We start from the raw sequence: 22,681 nt of genomic DNA, 5'->3' as shown, positions 1-22,681 counted from the left end.
CTCACTTACACATAAACACATACAAATACACACACTTACATGCATACATATGGATGCTCACTTACGCATAAACACATACAAATACACACACATACATAAACACATACAAATACACGCACATACATATACACATACAAATACACACACATACATATACACATACAAATACATGCACATACATATACACATACAAATACACACACATACATAAACACATACAAATACACACACATACATAAACACATACAAATACACGCACATACATATACACATACAAATACATGCACATACATAAACACATACAAATACACGCACATACATATACACATACAAATACACGCACATACATATACACATACAAATACATGCACATACATATACACATACAAATACACACACATACATAAACACATACAAATACACACACATACATAAACACATACAAATACACGCACATACATATACACATACAAATACATGCACATACATAAACACATACAAATACACGCACATACATATACACATACAAATACATGCACATACATAAACACATACAAATACACACACATACATATACACATACAAATACACACACATACATATACACATACAAATACATGCACATACATATACACATACAAATACACACACATACATAAACACATACAAATACACACACATACATAAACACATACAAATACATGCACATACATAAACACATACAAATACACACACATACATATACACATACAAATACATGCACATACATAAACACATACAAATACACACACATACATATACACATACAAATACACACACATACATATACACATACAAATACATGCACATACATATACACATACAAATACACACACATACATAAACACATACAAATACACACACATACATAAACACATACAAATACATGCACATACATAAACACATGCAAATACACACACATACATATACACATACAAATACATGCACATACATATACACATACAAATACACACACATACATAAACACATACAAATACACGCACATACATGTATGCTCACTTACGCATAAACACATACAAATACACGCACATACATGTATGCTCACTTACACATAAACACATACAAATACACACACATACATATACACATACAAATACATGCACATACATAAACACATACAAATACACACACATACATATACACATACAAATACATGCACATACATAAACACATACAAATACACACACATACATATACACATACAAATACATGCACATACATAAACACATACAAATACACACACATACATATACACATACAAATACATGCACATACATATACACATACAAATACACGCACATACATATACACCTTTGAGCCCTTACCAGTCCAACACCTTTTCATGTACCATATCCCCTTAAATGACTGTTGAAACATTTATTGGAATAATAAACCTTTATTTAACACTTTAAGAGATATGAAACCCAAAAACTTTTGTTTGTGATTCAGACAGAACATATCATTTTAAAAAAGTTTCCAATTTACGTCAAATGGATAACACTCTTTCAAAGCTGCATCCATATAGTGCTCCACAAAAGGGCCCGGCACCTAAGCATACATCCCTGCTTTTCAACAAAATATACCAAGAGAATGAAGAAAAATTGATAATTGAATTAAATCAGAAAGTTGTTTAAAAATGCTGCTCTATCTGAATCATGAAAGAAACATTTTGGGTTTCATATCCCTGTAAAAATATCAGTAAAATGCTTTCTTTGAATATATTACGTGTTTTTTATACATATATTCAAGCGTTAACATTTTACATCAGGTCTCCAAAAGCGATACATTTTCCAGCGCTTTTATGTATTGCGCTTGAGCACCACACATAATTCTTGTAATATGAGCAATAATAGCGCAACTTGTGCTATAAGTCACTTAAAAATGCCAGTCGCGTTAAAGGGACACAAAACCCCAAATTTTTCTTTCATGATTCAGATAGCACATGCAATTTTAAACAACTTTCCATTTTACTTATATCACTTAATTTGCTTCATTCTGTTGGTATCCTTTGTTGAAGGAGCAGCAATGCACTACTGGGAGCTAGCTGCACACATCAGGTGAGATAATCACACGAGGCATAAATGTGAAGCCACCAATCACCAGAAGCTCCAAGTACTGCATCGCTGCTCCTTAGCATACCTAGGTATACTTTTCCACACATAATATTAAGAGAACAAAGCAAATTAGATAATATAAATAAATGAGAAATTTGTTTAAAATGTTATGCTCTTTCTAAAACATGGAAGAAAATTTTTGTTTCATATGCCTAAGAGGTTAAACACATAGGTAAAGCCCAGCTTCAGAGCTGCAAGTCTTTTAGCTCCTGAGCAGGACATGTCTGGTAAAACAATCAGAAGCAGCCATCACATGACCCCCACCAGCCACTGATGGGACTTTATCTGTGCCTGATTATCTAAAGATCTCTGGGTTTGCAAGATGTTCTAAGAAATCTCACCACTACTATAAAGCCCCTGCTGGAATTCTATAAAGGCAGTTTTTGACCATGAGAACAAAGTAGTTCATTCCCCATATTTAAGTTACAATAGGGCTAAAAAAATATTTATTTAGAAATGTTATGACACAAAGAAAGGAGATATTAAAATAAAAAGACTGGGGATGGACGAATGTACTGAAAGTGTAATTCATTTGGTAGAACGAATAGTTCTATTAACAATTGAATGTTGTTAATAATAAGAAAAAACCAATAAAATTCAGTAATCGAATGTTATTTCCGGTTTTCCAGAGTTACTTTCATTTTTGAATGTTCACAATTAGATCTAATGTCCACATTCGAAATTTTGAAAGTAACATTCGATTTAACAAACACCATTCTGAAGTTCTATAGATTATGTGGTAGGGAATTTTGTAAACTGATACATAATAGATACAAATATATTCATTTAAAATTTCTATTTAGCATATTGCATAATTCGAATTTTAAATTTACAGAGAGCATTATAAATAATATTATAAATATACTGATTCTAATTTTTATTAGAAAAATTCAAATTGTATATTACATTTAAAGACTGCATTAGAAATACTATTACATTCATGTTAAAATGTCGTACAAACATTCTAAATTTGAAATGAACAAACAAATGTGTTAAGATTAATTTTATTTTTCAAATGCTGCAAAACCCGTCCCTAAATAAGACCCAGTAAAAAAAAAAACTGCATTGTTAAATCTCATTAAAAATTGTAAGGACATTTTTCTGCAAAATTCAGGTTTTACGGAGAAATAAATATATTGAAATTACACAAGAAAAAACTATAATAGAAAGGGAAAAAAACAATATAATGCACATGCACACAGTAGAGCTTGTGATAAAACTACATTGTACAAGTTAAAGATGCTTTTAAATTCCAAGTGTATTGTTTTATTTATTGTAAAATAAGTTTCGCTGTCTCTGTTCTCTGCAAGGTCTTGATGTATTTTTTAACCATGTAATGTTTTGATGTTTGTTGAGCAATGCATTGTAGCGTACTGTGGTAGCTAAGTACAAAATGAGAATTAGGAAAAAGAAACAAACAAATGTTTTGGTCGAATAATTTACAAAGTTACAATAACTGTATTTATGAGTGTGTTGATTCATAGAACATGCAGAAATAGACACAGCAAATGATGAAAACTACTGACGGGCTGCCAAGAGGAAATGCACAGTATAACTACATTTTTGCAGGTACAGATCATGTAATAGATATTTTTATAACTGGAATCTCTCAAATTTATCTAAATCTGTGATTCATTAAATCATTACATTTCCTCTTGTCATTTGTTATATGACTGCTGTAGAGCATAATTAAAATGTCCCTAGATTGCAGTCTATATTTTCTGAAAACCCTGTTAAATGGTTTTCATCACACAAAAGCTATAACAGTAAAACTATTTCTTCTCTCTATATAGAAATGTGAATATTACAGCCCCTTACTCATGCATATGGTGTCAACCAATAATGGGCTTAATTACAATGTATCCGTGATTTGCTCCCAAATACGCTTTTTTTTTATTTTGTACAAAGGGCTAGTTTCCAGTGAGGTGGTAAATATTGGAAACTGGTGGTAAAAACATTTATCTCCATTAAAGGGACAGTCAACTCAAAAAATGTTATTGTTTAAAGATAGATAATCCCTTTATTACCAATTCCCCAGTTTTGCACAGAAAACAGGGTTATACTAATACACTTTTTACCTCTGTGATTACCTTGTATCTAAGCCTCTTCTGACAGCCCCATGATCACATGACTTTTTATTTATTATCTTTTGACTTGCATTTAAGCCAATAAGTGCTGTGTTGTGCACAACCCACGGGCGTGAGCACAATGTTATCTATATGACTCACATGAACTAGCACTCCCCTGTTGTCAAAAGCTAATAAAAAAGCATGTGATTATGGGGCTGTCTTTAGTGACATAAAACAGACAGAAATGTACAGATTTAAAGGCTATTAAGGGGTTGTGCAAAGCTTGGCAATGGGTAGTAAAGGTATTATCTATCTTTCTAAACAATAACAATTTTTGTGTTGACTGTCCCTTTAAAGTCTGTGGAGAATTTTTATGTTACCACTATTTTTTATATTTTATCACCTAAATGGAAACTAGGTGCAAATTGGTAGCCAAGTTCCTTGAGTGATCTCAATGCTATGTGGTTTTGTTTGTTAAAAACCCTCTTCCTCAAGTGCGTTTTCAAGCGAAAAGTTCCAATAAAGGACTTTTAGTGCGTTAAGTCCCTCTTTTCGAAATAGAAACTGGGAGGTCTCCATAAACTGACATATATGATGTTAAAAAATAAAAAAGGTAAAATCCTTTTAAAATGAGGAATACTACAGATCTCAATGATTTCTTTAACCTACTGCTTAGTGCTTTTTGTATTACAACAATGAAACAGACTGTTTAATATCTCCATAAATTTGTGTTTGTCTGAAACAAGAGATAACTAACAAAATAAAACAAAAACATACAAAATAATCTAATGTTTAAACACAATCACAAAAAACAATGAATAGCTAACAGTACCATTAGTCTGTAATTTGTTTCTTAACAACAGGACATTAAAATATGAAAGTGAAACATGATTTACTTTACTTATTTGTTACATAGGTTGCTGTGTGTATTAGACCCTTATTCCTTTACTGCATGTTTTACTAATACAGAGATGCATTAGTTCAGTCATCTGGTGCATACATTACCTTTCCACAAAGAAGAAAAAAAAAACAGATAGTTAAGAGCCCAGGCTTCTCACAGCATCCCCAGGAGAATGTGATTATGTGACGGGTGACGATCTCTTCGCCTCTGAAAGAATAAGAAAAAAGGAACAATTCAGTATTCTTTTCGTGGGGCCATCAATGCTCTCACGGCCAAGCACAATGAGTGTCATGTCCTGTCTCAATTGCCTGATTGTACCAGTGATGAGGACAGCATGGCAGAGCAATACGGCCTGTGAATGAGCAACATTATGGGCTTGTCCGCAGCTAGCGCAGTTGTAACCTGATGGAAGCTGGCCCGGACAAAGCACAATAAAACAAGGCAATCTGAAATAAAGTTTAATGTGTGAAACAGGCTGCTGGACTCTCATGAGTACATCAAGATATTGTTCTTTACATCATACAAATGTTCATGACATAACAGAGAATTGTACATGTATTAATGCACAAAGGGGTTAAACACACAGTTGAAGTTAGTCCAGGAGTGGCAATTCACTTTAGGATAAGATACATTTTTAATGTACTATCTCTGAGATAGTACAGAGGCAATTTTTGAGTATCATGTTTCTTTAACATTTCTTAAGTCAGAAAACACTTCCCAGTTGACTTTGATGATCAAATTTACCGCTTTCTCTTGGCATACGTAACTCCTTTACAGGACTTCATACTGAGGTAGGCTCAAAGCATACAAGTGTCTCTATCTAGCTGCAGTGTTTGCAATCATTTTTTGTAGCAATTTAATTTAAATATTTTTGTTTTTATATTGGAAGTTCTTTTTTAAAGCTCAGGGGATTGTCTAGGGCGCTCTAACATTTGTATGTTGAATAGTACAGGTGCGCTGAATCCCTTGCAATATGCAGTAAAGACTTCTGTGGGGGCTGTCAGTAAAATTCATGTTGGATATTCCTTGGGGCCCTAAACTTACAACACAACTTGCAATACAACCTCAGTGAGCACACTAAGGCCTCTAGTTATCAAGCCGTCAACCTCAAATACGCTGGAATTCCACAGCGTATTTGTGGCGAGGCTGATTCGCCTAAGTTATCAAGCCCTACAGACCGGCAAAAGTAGAATTTAGTGACGTAAGCTTCGATCCGCCGGACTCAGCACAATCTGACTACTTTTGCTAGTTATCAAATGACTAGCAGGTATGCTCGGCACTTTTCCAGCCCAGCGTACCTGGTTTTCAATCCGCTGCCCTGGAGGCAGCGGATCCCATAGGAGTATGACCATAGCGAAAGTTCATGTTCACTGCTGCCCGACATCCCATTGATTCCTATGGGAGCTGTCTACACCTAACACCCTAACATGTACCCCGAGTCTAAACACCCCTAATCTGCCCCCCTACTCCGCCGCGACATATATTACACATTCTAACCCCTAAACCGCCGCTCCCGGAGCCCACCGCCACTCTAATAAACTTTTTAACCCCTTAAGCGCCGCTCCCGGACCCCGCCGCAACTATAATAAATATATTAACCCCTAAACCGCCGCTCCCGGACCCCGCCGCAACTATAATAAATATGTTAACCCCTAAACCGCCGCTCCAGGACCCCACCGCCACCTACATAATACCTATTAACCCCTATCCTGCTCCCCTACACCGCCGCCACCTATAATAAATGTATTAACCCCTATCCTGCCCCCCCAACACCGCCACCACTATAATAAAATTATTAACCCCTAAACCTAAGTCTAACCCTAACCCTAACACCCCCTAACTTAAATATTAAAGGGACACTGTACCCAAAAATTTTCTTTTTTGATTCATATAGAGCATGCAATTTTAAGCAACTTTCTAATTTACTCCTATTATCAATTTTTCTTCGTTCTCTTGCTATCTTTATATGAAAAAGAAGGGATCTAAGCTTTTTTCTTGGTTTAGAACTCTGGACAGCAGTTTTTGATTGGTGGATGAATTTATCCACCAATCAGCAAGGACAACCTAGGTTGTTCACCAAAAATGGGCCGGCATCTAAACTTACATTCTTGCATTTCAAATAAAGATACCAAGAGAATAAAGAACATTTGATAATAGGAGTAAATTAGAAAGTTGCTTAAAATTGCATGCTCTATCTGAATCACGAAAGAAATTTTTTGGGTACAGTGTCCCTTTAATTAAATACATCTAAATAAATATTATTCTTATTAACTAAATTATTCCTATTTAAAACTAAATACTTACCTTTAAAATAAACCCTAATATAGCTACAATCTAACTAATAATTATATTGTAGCTATTTTAGGATTTATTGTTATTTTACAGGGAAATTTCAATTTATTTTAACTAGGTACAAAAGCTATTAAATAGTTATTAACTATTTAATAGCTACCTAGATAAAATAAAGTCAAATTTACCTGTACAATAAAAACTAACCTAAGTTACAATTACACCTAACACTACACTATCATTAAATAAATGATTGCAATTTAAAAATAAATACTTACCTGTAAAATAAACCCTAAGATAGCTACAATGTAATTAATAACTACATTGTAGCTATCTTAGGATTTATATTTATTTTACAGGTAACTTTGTATTTAACTTAAGTTACAATTAAACCTAACACTACACTATCATTAAATAAATTAAATTAATTAACTACAAATACCTACAATTAAATACAATTAAATAAACTAACTAAAGTACAAAAAATTAAAAAAAAACTAAGTTACAAAAAATAAAAAAATATTACAAGATTTTTAATCTAATTACACCTAATCTAAGACGCCTAATAAAATAACAAAGCCCCCCAAAATAAAAAAATGCCCTACCCTATTCTAAATTACAAAAGTTAACAGCTCTATAACCTTACCAGCCCTTAAAAGGGCCTTTTGCGGGGAATGCCCCAAAGTAATCAGCTCTTTTGCATGTAAAAAAAATACATCCCCCCCAACATTAAAATCCACCACCCACATACCCCTAACTCTAACCCACCCAAACCCCCCTTAAAAAAACTAACACTAACCCCTGAAGATCTCCCTACCTTGAGTCGTCTTCAGCCAGCCGACCACCGATGGAACAGAAGAGGACATCCGCAGTGGCCGAAGTCATCATCCAAGGGGCGCTGAAGAGGTCTTCCATCCGATAGAAGTCTTCATCCATGCGGCATCTTCAATCTTCATCCATCCGGAGTGGAGCGGAGCCTTCTTCAAACGAGCCGACGAGGAGCCATCCTCTTCCAACAACGCCTACCCGACGAATGGATATTCCTTTAAGTGACGTCATCCAAGATGGCGTCCCTCAAATTCCGATTGGCTGATAGGATTCTATCAGCCAATTGGAATTAAGGTAGGAAAAATCTGATTCAAGTTCAATCCGATTGGCTGATCCAATCAGCCAATCAGATTGAGCTTGCATTCTATTGGCTGTTCCGATCAGCCAATAGAATGCGAGCTCAATCTGATTGGCTGATTGCATCAGCCAATCCGATTTTTGCTACCTTAAATCCAATCGGAATTCGAGGGACGCCATCTTGGATATGACGTCACTTGAGTGATAACTATCTCAGTCCGCTGCTCATCGCCCCGTACTTGGTGTGTGGCTTTTTGACAGCTTTTTTGATAACTTTGGCGAGCGTATTCAGGTCTGTGGCGGCGATGTGAGGCGAGCTTAGGCGGGCGTATTGGGGCCGTCAAAGGCAGGTAAGTAGACACGTTGATAACTAGAGGCCTAATAGCGCTCCCTGTTTTATCCAATAAAAATATAGGGCACAATAAAAAAAGTTTTGGTTGCGTTAAGAGGCTTTGGTTAAAATATTTAACCGTTTACTTGTAGTTAAAGATTGTGTGTTATTCTTTGCACAAGATCACGCAATAGATAGCGCACCTTGCAATATCGATCGGGTGCATAATGCTTAATACACATGACTCTCCTGAGCCTACCTAAGTATGTTATCATGGAAAGGAACTTTGTTAAAAGGATACCAAAAGAAAGAGGAAATTTGATTATAGAAATAAATTGAATTTTATTTTATTGCATCCTCTGTCCAAATTAGGAAAGTTTAATTTTGACTTCTGTATCTCTTTAATGAAATTTTATCCATCTCAGTCAGCAGGTGAATGAATATTAGAAATACAATAAAAACAAAATTATATATATGCCTCAAATGAGCAATAATTTAGCTAGACATGCGCCTTTGGGGCCGAATTATCAAGCTCCGAATGGAGTTGATGCCCAATGTTTATGGCGAGCCTGAACAGAAGTTATGAAGCAGCGGTCTAAAGACCACTGCTCCTTAACTTGTCCGTCTGCTCTGAGGTGGAGGACAGAAATCAACCCGATCGAATACGATCGGGTTGATTGACAACCCCTGCTAGCGGCCAATTGGTGAACTGCTTGTGCAATGATAAATGCCGACAGCGTATGCTAGTAATATTAGAATATTTTTTATTGTTCAGCAAAAGAGGGCTTGGGGTGGATAAACCTACTTTAGACAATAATTAAAAGCTGTAAATTTGGACTTAAAGGGGGCAAAAAATGAAATGCCCCTCTAGTACTTTCCTCTGCTCACAAAATGTGTGCATCCATGAACAATGGCTCCTGATTGGTCACACCCACTCCCAGCCAATCCAGTACCTTTGGCATTTTCCAACGTTGGATCTCCAATATTCTAGTTAGTGTACTTATTTGTATACACTTACAGCGTCAACTTTTAAATGTACAGATATTTATGCTCCTTTATTAGGGTCTTAATGTTAAAAAATGGGAGCCAAAAATTTTTAAAAAATAAAAATACTTTTTAAATTAGATAACATACTCCAATAATTGAAGGCAAGTTTACATTGAACATGATCCATGGGGGTCGATTTATGAAGCAGCGGATGCTGCTTCCGACCCACTCCACTTCCGGTCCACCTGAAGCAGAAGTTAAGAAGCAGCGGTCATAAGACCGCTGCTCCTTAACTCATCCGCCAGCAATCAGCTGGCGGATCAGATACGATTGGGTTGATTGACACCCCCTGCTAGCAGCCGATTGGCCATGAATCTGCAGGGGGTGGTATTGCACCAGTAGTTCACCAGAAATGCTGGTGCAATGATAAATGTCGATAGCGTACGCTGTCGGCATTTATCAATGTGTGGCGGACATGATCCACTACAGCGGATCATGTCCGCTCGCACATTGGTAAATCGGCCTCTTGGCATCAAAAATTCAGGACATACATGATCAAGAAGGCTTTGATCCTAAAGCTGGCAATAGCCATTTATTCTGAAAGCCTTGGCTGGGAACTATCTCACACAGATTTTATAAATAAAATAAAAATATTCATATAAATATTAATTTATTATATTTATAAGGGTTAAAAGGTATATGGTATATGACAAGGTGTTTGAATTGAAAGGGCTAAATATATCTATATACATATATATTAATGTCTAAATATGTGTATGTGTGTTTATATACATATGTATATGTGTATATGTATACATGTGTGTTTATATGTGTATATATGTATATACACATGTATACACAAATATACTTATGTATATATACTTAGAGATCTTTTAATTCAATTTCTGTATATATCTGTATATTTATCTAAACCTGTATATATTCATAAAGATATTTAGATATAGATATATATTTTATGACAAAACATCATATATATATATATATATATATATATATAAATATCTATAAATAAAAAGGACTCAAATATTTATTACTCACTTGGGGTTAGCGCTGTAGGTATAATGCAGTGTCGGGTTAGTGCGCAAGCAAAAGGTGTTAGGTTTTTTAAAGTTGTGCTCTCCCTTGAATTCTATAAGTGGAAAATAAGTTAGCATGGTCACAATATCCGAAGTCGACTTTCGTTTGCACGCAAATAATTTATTTTCAACTTGTAATAAGCACTAAAAGTTTACACACAATAAAAGTTTACTTCTGGTGTTTACGCATGTGCGAAAACACTAAATAGCACGCCACTTGTTATCTAGCCCTATATGTATAACAGTAATACTGTAAACATGGTTGCTATATAGAGAACAATACACGTGCACACTCTTGAACCTGTCTCAACATGTTATCATGGAAAGGAGCTCATTTTTAACAAAGCATACAGGAGATAGAGATTCATAATAAATAAAAAATAAAATAAAATTCCAAAGTAACAGTACTGAACAGAGCACAGCACCGAAGCTACGAGGGTGATACCACTAAACTATAAATAAATATACCTCATTCTTGGATATATATCCATAAGATCCTTATTTCCATATTGAAAGGGGGATTATTTCTCAAATATAGATACATTTTCCCTCACAAGTACACACATATGCAATACCGCAACCAAATAAAAAGTACAGTACATTTTGGTACAAAACAGTCTTCTGTACTGACAGTGAGCCTCAAGAGAATCCAAATGCATCTGTTTACAATGTGTTTGGATGGGAAACATAAATACAGGCATAGTCATTGTATCTGCAATTCCCAGAGGTAGCTCAACGCAAATTAAGAGGTCAAAGAACCCAACAGTTCCATTTCTATCTTGAGAAAATATTTTAAAATATGTTTGGATTAACGATATCCATCTGGCGTAACTGGACGTTAATGAGAGCTATTCAATTGTCAGTAATTAAAGAGAGTTTATTCATAGTAAAAATGCCATCAATGGGAACAAATATGTTTTACCCAATTGTCTGTGTCTTATGGGAAAAATGACTAGTTTCCATTAAATGACCCCCAGAAGATTCCTACTACAAAAACAATGAGATATGCTTGAGGATAATATTGAGATACAATATGAAGAAAGAGATTAGAGATGTTTTTGTTGTTTAAAACTATGGGAAATAAAAACATATTTATAATTAGTTCTAAGTAAAAATAAAATATTTCTGCCTCTGAACAAAAAGTCTATAATTAACTAATACTAAAAAGAATATGTATGAGAATTGTTATGTACAATTATGTTGTTTGTATCCAATACAGTCCAATCCAATTTTATTGTATAAAAGATAGATAATCCCTTTATTACCCATTCCCCAGTTTTGCATAACCAACAAAGTTATATTAATATACTTTTTATGTATGTGATTATCTTGTATATAAGCATCTGCAGACTGCCCCTTTATTTCAGTTCTTTTGACAGACTTGAATTTTAGCCAATCAGTGCTGACTTATAAATAACTCCATGAGAGTGACCACTTTGTTATCTATATGACACACATTAACTAGCACTGTCTAGCTGTAAAAATCTGACAAAATGCACTGAGATAAGAGGAGGTCTTCAAGGTCTTATAAATTAGCATATGAGCTTACCTAGGTTTAGCTTTCAACAAAGAATACCAAATGAACAAATTAAATTTTTTGATAAAGAAAATTGGAAAGTTGTTTAAATCTGAATCATGAAAGGGTAATTTTGACTAGACTGTCCCTTTAATAAACATTTTATTTCTTTAAATAAAAAGTTAAAAGTAAACTTTTAAACTATGAAACATATACTGTACCCAAACTGAATATGCGAATCTAAATGTTCATTAATGGGACATGAAACTCAACACTTTTTCTTTCAAGACTGAGATACAATTTTAATTTATAATTTACTTTTATGATCAAATTTTTGTTGTTTTCTTGGTGTATTTTGTTAAAAAACAGGGATGTAAGCTCAGGAGTGTGCAATTGTCTGTAGCATTATATGGCATTAGTTTTGCACGAGCACTAGATGGCAGAACTATTTCCTGTATTGTATTGCGCCAGATGCCTACTTAGGTATCTCCTCAATAAAGAATATCATGGGAATAAAGCAAATTTGATAATAGAAGTAAATTGAAGTAAATATTCTATGCATTGTCTGAATCACAAAAGAACATTCTTGGGTTTTATATCCCTTTAATTACTCATATGTCATGTATGTGTCTTTTGCTTCTGTAAAAGTCTCAGAAAAGAGTCAGAAATATTCACAGTAAGGGGCATATTTATCAAAGTGCGGGCGGACGATACGATGTAGTGTATCATATCCGCTGCACATCGATAAATGCCTACAGCATTTATCATTGCACCAGCAGTTCTGGTGAACTGCTTGTGCAATACCGCCCCCTGCAGAATCGCGGCCGCTAGCAGGGGGTGTCAATCAACCCGATCGCATTCGATTGGGTTGATTTCTGTCCACTGCCTCAGAGCAGGCGGACAAGTTATGGAGTCTTTAGACCGCTGCTTCATAACTTCAGTTTGGCTCGCCAGAAACAAGGGGCATCAAGCTCCATTTGGAGCTTGATAATTCGCCCCCCATATGTCTGTAGCAGAAGAAACACAACAAATTCAACAACTGTACCAACTAATACCACACATTTCTTCTGCTTTTAATTCTCATAAATTCACAGAAAATGAAGGGCTAGATTACAAGTGGAGCTCTGTTTAATGCTCCTGCTCGAGCGTTAACAGCGCTAGAAGTAAGCTTTTTGTGCGCATCCGGTTGCGCTCGTATTATGAGTTGAAAGCAAGCTGTTTCGCTCGCGCGCTAACCTATTCCCCCATAGAATTCAATGAAGCAAAAAAGTTAGAAAAAAAACTAACACCTTACGCGCACAAACACAATCCCATATTCCCAAGTGCACTAAACCGACATGAAAATGTGAATATTTCACATTCCAATGTTCTTCACATAGAAGAAAGTGTTCTATTTATTTATAAATAAATATTTTGACATATATTAAAAGGTATTTTGGTACAATATATATCTATACCTATATTTATACATGATTATATATAGGTATAGATATATACAGATATTTATACAGATATATATAGGAATATCTATTTTAAAAAAAAGAACATATTATGCTATGTGCAGAACATTGGAATGTGAAATATTTACAGTAAATACATAGTTAAAACCTTTATTAAAAATTTATATTGCATAAATATTATTTTTCATGTTTTCATCTACTTGACTGCAAAAGGCTCCAATGCACTTATATATATATGTCTATATATGTATACATATGTATTTATCTTCTTATTTTTATTATTATCAGGTATTTGTAGAGCGCAGCGCTATGAACATAGGTGGTATATAAAAACCATTACAGGGATCAAATGGGTAGAGGGTAGTGCCAAGAGTTGCACTGTTGTAGTCGGCTCTTATGAAGGTGGACTACAAACAGCTGGGCTCATAGGCTAACATGCTATGGGGTTTAAGAGGATAGCAGTGGAGATAGGAAAGTTAGTGTAGGTTGTATGCATCCCTGAATAGTAGAGTCTTCAGGGAGCACTTGAAGCTTTTAAAACTAGGGGAGAGTCTTGTGGAGCAAGGCAGAGAGTTCCATAAGATGGGAACCAGTCTGGAGAAATCTTGTAAATGGGAATGTGAGGAGGTAACAAGAGAGGAGGAGTGTAGGAGATCATGAGCAGAGCGAAGGGGTCGGGAGGGAGAGTATCTGGAGGTCTGAGATGTAGGGGGGGAGCAATGCAATTGAGGGCTTTATAAGTCAGAGTGAGAAGAGAAGTTTAATCCTGGAGGCAAGAGGAAGCCAGTGAAGGGATTGGCAGAGAGGTGCGGCAGATGAAGAGCGACGTGTAAGGAAGATGAGCCTGGCAGAGGCATTCATTATGGATTGTAAAGGCACTATGCGGCAGCTAGGGAGACCAGAGAGGATGGAGTTGCAGTAGTCGAGGCGGGAAAGGATGAGAGAGTGGATTGAAATCTTAGTTGTGTCTTGTGTAAGGAAATGTCTGATTTTAGCAATGTTTTTAAGGTGGAAGTGACAGGCTTTAGCCAAGGGCTGAATGTGAGGAGTGAAAGAAAGATCTGAGTCAAGTGTGACCCCAAGACATCGGGCATGTGAGGTTGGGGTAATGATGGGGTTATCAACAGTAAAAGAGACATGGGGTGTGGAGATTTTGGAAGAAGGGGGGAAAATAAGGAGCTCAGTTTTGGAGAGATTTAGCTTGAGGTAGTGAGAGGACATCCAAGATGATATATGAGAGAGACAGTTAGTGACATGGGTTAGCAAGGAAGGAGATAGTTCTGGTGCAGAGAGGTAGATTTGGGTATAGTCGGCATACAGATGATAGTGAAACCCGTGGGACTTTATTAAGGAACCTAATGAGGAAGTGTAGATTGAGAAGAGAAGGGGACCGAGGACAGAGCCTTGTGGTACCCCAACAGAAATAGGTAACGGGGCAGAGGATGCCCCAGAGAAGGCTACACTAAAGGTATGGTTAGACAGATAGGAAGAGAACCAAGAGAGAGCTGTGTCGCAGATGCCGAAGGATTGGAGGGTATGGAGAAAAAGAGGGTGGTTGACAGTATCAAAGGCTGCTGACAGATCAAGGAGGATAAGTAGAGAGAAGTGGCCTTTGGATTTTGCTGTAAGTAGGTCATTAGTAACCTTAACAATTGCTGTCTCTGTTGAGTGAAGGGGGCGAAATCCAGATTGCAGTGGATCAAGGAGGGAGTTTAATGTAAGGAAATGGGATAGACGTGCAAATACTAGTTTTTCAAGAAGCTTTGAGGCAAGAGGGAGTAGGGAAATAGAGCAATAGTTGGATAGGGAGGTTGGATCTAGAGAAGTTTTTTTGAGGATAGGTGTGACTAAGAGATGTGGGAACTATACAAGTGATGAGGGAGAGGTTGAAGATGTGTGTGAGTAAATTTATGGCTATGTGGGTTTTGGACGATTGTGAGCTTTTGAGGGGGTGGGAGACCGGTAGTGTATTGAGAACTGATTTCATTTCTGATGGAGTCGATTTTGTTGTTGAAGTAGCTTGCAAAATCTTGAGCTGAGAGAAAAGTTGTGGTTGGAGGTGGGGGTGGGCGGAGAAGAGTATTGCAAGTGGAGAACAGATGTTTTGGGTTTGAAGAAAGAGTAGAGATAAGAGTGGAGAAGTAATGTTGCTTATATAGATTATGGGCAGAATAGTAAGAGTTCAAGATGAATTTATAGTGAAGAAAGTCAGCAGAACTCCGAGATTTCCTCTAGTCTCACTCAGCAGTACGGGAATATTTACGTAGGTACCATGTCAGAAGAGTATGCCAGGGCTGAGGATTAGTGTATGTTTTCCGAGCTATGGTAGGTGGGGCCAGATTATCAAGGACCAATGTAAGGGTGGAGTTATAGTGGTAGATAGATTCATCAGGACAGGGAAAAGAGGGGATAGAAGAGAGAAGAGACTTCCAGGAAGAGGCGGAGCAAGCAGGATGCTTGCGATTTCGCGCTTCTTCCCCGAGTTCGAGCATCAGCTGTTAGGCGCAGTAATCCTTGGCCGCTACAAGCAGGCGACCCGGATAGTTTGCGGATTGCAGGAGCAGTCAGTGCCTAGAAGTCAGCCACAGTCAGGCTCCTGAAAGTGGAGCAACTTCATTGTTTGCTGTAATCTGGGGTAACATAGTGCCTAAGTTACCGAGTAGGCGGTGGAACCCTAACAGCAGAGTAAAATCGTAGAGGCGGCAGCAGGCTGGGACTGAGGAGATAGTTCGTGGCAAGTACTGGCTGGGGTCGGATCCTGGAACAGCGCTGTGGGCCTCTGTTAAAACGCTGATAAACCCCCCCCCCTGGACGATCTGGTGCTGGGCTACTCCAAGGAGGTATGTTTTCCCTCGCAAGGTGAGCGGGGTAGTTACTGAAGGCCCCTTTTACGGCGGACTCCTTTTGGACACACAGCGGATATCAAGGTACTGTTCAAAATTATCAAAACTAAGTAAAATAAAAAGGGACAGAAAGGAAAGGGGGGGGGGAGAGAAGAGACTGTTCATAATATCCCTGAAGTGAGGCCCACAACAAGGGAAGCAGGCAAGCCAGTGATATGGAGGAGTAAAAAAAAAGGGCAAGCTGCAGCCTGAGAAATGGAATTGTATTTGTATTTGAGCAGCTGGGAAGGTCCCTAATTGTTTTGCTGGATTAAAGAGGCTGAGACACAGAAAGAGGAAAGGAATAATAGTTTTTAAAGCATCAACCACTGGCGTTACAAGTGTTGTGATACACTCCCATAACCCTCACGGGTAGGAGTACAAAATAAAACTCCCATAACCTACGGGTAGGAGTTAAGAAGCTAGAGAGGCCTAAAAAGCTGATATCCAGTATACTGTCATTCAGAGAAATACCATTATATAACAGTTTGCTGGGACTACCGGTACCCCTACTGATTGCAGATAATAAAAGAAGCAGAACTTAAGAAGTTACATTTCTCTGCAGAGCCAAGTGTGTTGGAAATTCAGTGACAGGGGGGCTCAATCTGGAAAAGAAGGAGAGAGGGAGAACCAAAAGAAGGAAGAAAAGAGGGACTTTGTATTTTTATGTTATTGTGGTTTCTCTCATATCTCTTTTCCCCAACTTTGGATATTCCTGCTACAAGGGGGAAACAAAAAAGTTATACTGAAACATAACAACTTTGAGTTACTGATTATGTTAAACGCATAATGGCGTGTGCATAAATGGTAACAGATAACAACATATATGAGAATGAGATACTTTGTAATTTGGTTGAATACCACTTTTTGTAAACATTGTTTGAATTAGGTTGTGTGTAAAGCAAAGTTTGAATAGTGCTAGACTGTTTTGTATAGCCTAATTGGGGAAGCTGTTCAGATGCTAAAGTCTACTTAGGTAGGAATACAGAGAGATCTATCAGGGAAGCACTTAATTTGTCTAAGTATACTTAGGACGAAACATAGAGTGATCTATCTGTACTGTCACTAAAGCATCAGAGCTTAAGAGGCAAGTCCTAGAGTGGGTGACAGAAACGATTGTATAAGTGTGATAACACAGAAATATTTTAAAGAATTTTTTCTTCTTTTCCTAGCCTTAAATCATAGTTAGAGCTTAATCAGCAAAGGGAGAATCTAAGACTATATTATTGTTTAATTGGGCACAAGTCTCGGAGACAGGCCGTATTCACTTAAATATCACTTAGCTTCACTTAAATTCACTAAAGGTATATACACAAGAGTTGAACAAAATGTATTTATAGTTATAAGGTAGATGCTCTGGTAAATTCAGAGCCATATTTTTGCTGCACTTTTTTTTTTTTTTTCCTCTCACAATTTCACATATTTATTTTTTTTCTTTTTTTTTCTTTTTCTTTTCTCTTTTTTCAAACACTGATTTGCACTTGCTCCCGCAAAATTAATAATACACTCTGATGGATAAATATATAGCGACCTCTAAAGGGAGCTCTCCAGCTATGCCGCCGAGACATAGAGAAAAAAAGAATAACCCTAAAAATATAGAGGTAGGACCTGACACATTACAAGTAGACACTGAGACCCAGCCACTCACAAACAACACAGCTGAGATAGTAGCACAAATATCTAAGGTGTTTACACTACAGTTAGATGCTCTAAAAGTGGAGATTAAACATGATATCAACTCCTTGTCATCTGAAGTTAGGCAGTTTACTGCGAGAATAGAAGAGGTAGAGAATAGGGTCTCAGATCTAGAAGATAGAATGTCCCAGATGGAGCAGTCTAACTCAAGAATGCAAGTTAACATAGACACTATGCAGAGAAAAGTAGAAGATTTAGAAGACAGGGCACGACGAAATAATATTAGAATCATTGGGGTCCCTGAGAATGCTGATTTTAAAGATTTGGTTCACTTTATTACTAATACACTTCCTAAAGCTTTGAACATGTACTCAGAATCTCAACCCCTACAAATTGAAAGAATACACAGAATGGGGATAAGCCATAGAAATCCAGATGGCACGCTACATCCGAGGCCTATAATTGTCAAATTATTAAAATTTACAGATAAAGTTAATATGATGAGGAATTATAGGAAAACATTCCCAGTTGTGATAGAACAAAATAAAATAATGTTATTCCAAGATTTCTCGGCAGAGACCTCAGCCAAAAGGAGATTAATGTCACCCTTCTGTTCTAAGCTGATTAAAGCAAATTTCAATGTCAGATTAGTATACCCGGCTAAGCTAATTATATTAATAGATGGGGAACCTAAGACACTTGAAACCCCCCAGGAAGCGAGAACATTTTGCAGAGACAAAGGGATAGAGTAATATAGTATAGATGGAGTACAAGTGGACGCCATAATATATAATGTATGTATTTTTGTCTAACTTATAAGAAGAGGGTAGCCAAGTACATGACAGGAAAATTTTCTAGTGGGGCCCGGTTTAATAATATACTTCTGAAGCAGCATTTTAGTACTTATAAGATAAAAAGGAGCATAAGGGGGGATAAACTAAGGAAGTATAGATTCAATAGAAGGGGAACTGGAGGGTTGCTGAATTGCCATATAAGGAGGGTAGTGAACTACACAAACGGAAGGCTTGCTAGACAGATTTTATTTGAACAATGGTTGTTGATGTTTTATTTTTATATGTGCAGGATGTTTTATCCTATTGGTAATATGAAGATGATATTTCTTAGACTATATAGGGAGGGGGGAGGGGAGTGCTTATATTTTTTTTTTTTTTTTCCTTTCTCTTTTTCTCTCTCGCAATCCCTTTCAACTATTCAAAACTAGTATGTAATAATGAGTATTAATCTAACTAATTTAGTGTAAGTAGAGTAAAATGAGTGAGAATTTAAAAATAGCCTCATGGAATGTGGGCGGTGTATCATCTCCAATAAAACAAAAATCAATTATTAAGCTACTAGGAACATATAAACTACACATAGCGATGTTACAAGAGACACACTTGTCTGAGAAAGAAGCAAATAAATTAAAGACTAGATGGGTAGGAGAGGTAATCTCGTCTGACTATGATAATAGGAAAAATGGAGTAGCAATATTAATAAATAAGGTATTAACATATAAAATAATTAAAAAAATAATAGATCCGTTAGGTAGATTCCTGATTGTTCATATTGAAATCGACAGAAAGCTGTTTATTTTATGTAACTTATATGGACCAAATAAGGTAGATCGGCAATTTTGGGATACCCTAGCAGGAAAATTAATGATATATAGAGATCAAGAGCTGATTATTGGAGGGGATTTCAATTTGGTATTCTCACCTAATCTAGATAGGTTAAATAATAAATGTAGGGCTAGAAGAGACAGAGAAACACGAATCCTATATACATTCTGTCATAAAACTGGAACAAAAGATATTTGGAGGCTCCAAAATCCTAATAATAGAACCTTTACGTGTATGTCCAAATCACACCAGACATTCTCGAGGATCGATATGTTCCTAATAGCTGATATGATGACGGGAAAGAAAGTAAGGGCAGAAATTGGTGATATAAAGATATCAGATCACGCGGTAATCTTTTTAGATTTAGAATTAAAAACCTATCAAAAACAAACTAATAATGATGTATTTTTTCCCAGATATTTGGCAAAAAATATTGCGTTCCAGAATTGGCTGAAGAGCAGATGGCAGGAATACGCTTTGCATAATAGGTCATATGAAAATAAGGCTGAAATATTTTGGGAATGTGGCAAAGCGGTATTAAGAGGAGAGGTGAAGGCATATCTTTGTAAAACTAAAAAAAAAATAAACAGCAGGAAGAACAGCTCTCCAATGCAGTAAGGAATAGTTTTAACTGCTATACAGCCCAGCCAGGGAGAGTGCTCTGGGAGAAATATATAAAGTTAAAGTCCCAGAGAGATTTACGCATAAAACAAAACACGATACAGGAAGAAATGCGTTTAAAATCACTATATGGTGGCTTTAGGGGAAGATCAGCTAAATACTTAGCTTCTATAACTAAAAGCAGAGTCAAAAACAATATAGGAGCAATTAAACAGGAATCATTTAGAACCACTACAAATAAAGAGATACAGAAGGTTTTTGTAGATTTTTTTAAGAACCTGTATACAGCAGAGACATTTAATCCAGAGGTTAAAAATAAATTCTGGGAAAAAGTAAAATTACCTAAATTATCACAGGATATAATGGAAAGTATCAATACTCCAATTTCACTTGATGAAATTGAACAAGGGATAAAAAACCTTAAAGGTAATAAAGCTCCAGGGCCGGACAGACTACCGGCGGAATTCTATCAAATACTAGTAGAAGAAGTGACCCCAGTTTTATATAATGTATACAATAGCTATTTTTTACATCAGAAGCAATGCTCCTCCGGCTTTGCCGCGTCCAACATCTCACTTATCCTTAAAAAAGATAAAGACCCAGAAAACCCAGCATCTTACCGCCCGATTGCATTATTGAACATAGATTATAAATTACTGACTTCTATAATTGCTAACCGCTTAAAACCATTCATATCAGAAATTATTCATGATAATCAAACCGGATTTATGCCCGGGAGAAATCCTGTCAAAAACATCCGTAAAACAATGTTGATAATAGAATATATGCAAAATAAAACTAAGAAAGAGATAGGTCGTGGGATGTTGGACGCGGCAATCTTAGCTGTTGATGCTGAGAAAGCCTTTGATTATATCAGCTGGGATCATTTATTCACTACATTAGAAAAATTTGGCTTTAAAGACAATATCATAAATTTAATAAAAATCTTATACAAGAACCCAATGTCAGCGGTAATAGTTAATGGATTAACGTCGGATAAGTTCGGGCTACAAAGAGGGACGCGACAGGGTTGCCCCCTATCCCCCCTGCTATTTAATCTATCAATAGAACCATTTGCAATTCGTTTAAGAGACTGCCTGGCAGGAATCCAGATTGGTGATCAAAAAATGGTACTTTCTCTCTATGCAGATGACCTTTTAGTATATTTAAGTAATATCGAAAAAACATTACCAATATTATTGTCAGAAACGCAGGTATTTAGCGAGATATCAGGCTATAAGATTAATTATGGGAAATCAGAGTTGCTATGGTTAAAAAAGCCCTTGAATTTTAAAGGGCCATTACCTTTTAAAGAAAAAGCACAGATTAAGTATTTAGGTATTGTATTGTCTAAATATATGACGGAGTGTTAAAAATTAAACTACCCTAGAATTTTTAGGGAATGCCAAAGAAAATTATTAATGTGGTCTAATCTTCCTATATCTATAACAGCTAGAATAATGTTAATCAAATCTGTGATATTTCCCAAAATTCTATACTTATGTCAGAATATTCCAATACTATTATATAAAAAAGACATTAGAGATTTTAATAAACAATGTACCCAATTTATCTGGGCTGGGAAAAGGCCACGGATAGGGTTAGACAAATTACAACTTAACAAACTAGCGGCTGGGCTGGATTTCCCAAATTTAGAGATGTATAATTTAGTGACCACACTTAAATATGCAATGGACTGGATAACGTCCAAAGACTATGTGACAATTGGTAGTTTAGAAAACTATATGGTCGAACCATTTAGGCTGGGTACACTTCTACATTGCCCTATAAATAGAATACCTAAGAAAATTGTAAAAATGATAATTTTTACCAATACTATAAAGGCATGGCAACAGGTTTGCCACAAAGTACAGGTTAATCCATTCTGTACAAATTTTCTCAGCATTTGTGGCAATCCCGAATTCCAACCTGGTGTATCACAAGCAGTTTTCCATCGGTGGAAAAGGAAAGGTTT

General features: G+C 36.2%; 1 protein-coding gene across 1 annotated transcript in view; it reads right to left on the bottom strand.

Annotated features, from left to right (window-relative positions):
* The window catches only part of LOC128660121 (gap junction gamma-1 protein), a 315,999-nt gene that overhangs the window by 232,732 nt on the left and 60,586 nt on the right, over window positions 1-22,681 (bottom strand). Inside the window, exon 2 of the mRNA XM_053713763.1 lies at window positions 5,249-5,351. The gene's annotated coding sequence lies outside the window, so the exon portion shown is untranslated. The remainder of the gene's footprint in view (window positions 1-5,248; window positions 5,352-22,681) is intronic.

Source organism: Bombina bombina, chromosome 5 (genome assembly GCF_027579735.1).
Source record: "Bombina bombina isolate aBomBom1 chromosome 5, aBomBom1.pri, whole genome shotgun sequence".
NCBI lineage: Eukaryota > Metazoa > Chordata > Amphibia > Anura > Bombinatoridae > Bombina > Bombina bombina.
Note: the sequence above shows the minus strand (reverse complement) of the source record. Positions and strands in the feature narration are given on the sequence as shown.